The sequence below is a fragment of the Vicugna pacos genome, chromosome 9 (assembly GCF_048564905.1).
Source record: "Vicugna pacos chromosome 9, VicPac4, whole genome shotgun sequence".
Taxonomy (NCBI): Eukaryota; Metazoa; Chordata; class Mammalia; order Artiodactyla; family Camelidae; genus Vicugna; species Vicugna pacos.
The window spans coordinates 43441387-43443194 of NC_132995.1; the positions used below are offsets into that span (position 1 = coordinate 43441387).

The 1808-nt window shown below is 39.4% G+C and overlaps 1 non-coding gene across 1 annotated transcript; it reads right to left on the reverse strand.

Annotated features, from left to right (window-relative positions):
- Positions 1-654: 654 nt before the first annotated feature.
- LOC116281979 (small nucleolar RNA SNORA11) lies at positions 655-783 on the reverse strand. The gene has a single exon (XR_004191454.1). It is a non-coding gene; the product is annotated as a small nucleolar RNA SNORA11 (small nucleolar RNA).
- Positions 784-1808: the final 1025 nt, after the last annotated feature.

Below are 1808 nucleotides of genomic sequence, written 5' to 3' on the forward strand. Positions count from 1 at the left end.
AGCAAAGACTTCTTTTTCTTTTTTAAAATTTTTTATTTTAAGACTTTTTTAAAAGCAGTTTTAGGTTCACAACCAAATTGACAGGAAGGTATAAAAATTCCCCACAGACCCCCTTCCCACACTTGCATAGCCATTATCAAATCATTCACCAGAGTGGTACCTTTTTTTTTTTTCTTTACCGAGGATGAACTACATTGACACATCATAATCGCCAAAGTCCACAGTTCACCTTAGGGTTCACTCTAGTGAAGTGACTAGTGTTACACATTCTGTGGGCTTGGACAAAAGTATAATGACATATACCCATCATTACAATATCATACAAAGTGTTTTCACTGCTCTAAAAGACTTCTGTACTCTGTGTGCTCTTCTTCCCTCTTCCTCAAACTCCTGGCAGCCATGGATCTTTTTATTGTCTTCATCGTTTTGCCTCTTCCAGAACGGCATACAGTTGGAATCTAGTCTTCCTTTCTTTTCCTTGAGAAGAGAGGTTCAAAGCCTTTATGCCTGTAAGACCACTCCTGGCCCACCCATGTGTGGACCAGACAGGCTTTCGGTGGCAAATTCCCCCTCTGAATGCTGCAGCTTTCCTTCCAGTATTGAGCCCTGTCCCACTGGTCCTGCTCAGCAGCCATGGGCAGGTGCAGAGGGGACACGTGTAGGTATTTGCTCGTAGGGAAGCCACAAGTCTTGTGCCCCTTGTCACAGTGAGCCAGGATTCCTGTTGGGCGTGCTGTAAACAGAGGAACCATTTCTTCAGCATCCCTGCTCTGAGCACACCCCAAGGACTTCTTTTTCAAAATATCCGTTGCCACAATTTCTTCCAAAGACTGGTGCCAGTCTACAGCCCTACTGCTAACACCTTTTTTTTGAGATGTCTTTTTGATAATATGTTTCCAAAACAATCATATGTAGCCCTTTTCTGTTTGATTTCAGGGAAGGAGGAGGAATGAGTGATATTTAGCATAAAATAAGAGGTGGTACAGAAATTCAGTCATCTGGTCATTTTTCCAATCATTGACTTTAGTCTCAGCCCTGTCCTAAATGCTGGGCTTGGAAAGATAAATGAGACCTACTATACACCCCAGAGGATTTCATAGTCTGGACTTAATACTTAAATACTTAATTCTTAAAATACAATGGTACAAAGAGTTATGACAACTAAATGCAAGGTCTGATCCTGGATTTGATCCTGGACCGGGAAAAACGATAGCCATAAAAAAACATATTGGGCCATTTGATGAAATTCAAATAGGGTCAATGCATTAGATAATGTCATTTTGATATTAGATTTCCTGATTTAGATCATAGTACTGTGGTTGTGTAAGAGAATGTTTTTGTTCTTAGGAAGTACACATTGAAGTGTTTAGGGATAAATATATGTGATTTCTCCAACTGACTCTTAAATGGCTCAAAAATATGTGTTCATATAACTCAGAGCTTCCCAGTGGAGCTTCCCATGAGGATGGAAATGTTCTGTACCTGCTCCAACAATATGGAAGCCAAGAGCTACACGTGACCACCCAGCACTCGAGCTATGGCTAATGTAAGTGAGGAATTAAATTATTAATTTTATTCAATTTAATAACATAATAACATAAATAGCTACATGTGGCTAGTGGCCACCATATCGGACAGCACAGATGTAAACCAAGAGAGAGAAAAAATACTGAAACAATTCGGCAAAGTGTAAAGAATTGGTGAGCTTGTTCAAAGGGTGTGCAGGAATTCTTTGGGTTAGTCTTGCAATTTTTCTTTAGGTTTAAATTATATATTTTTAACTACATAATAAATGCAATGTCCTATCA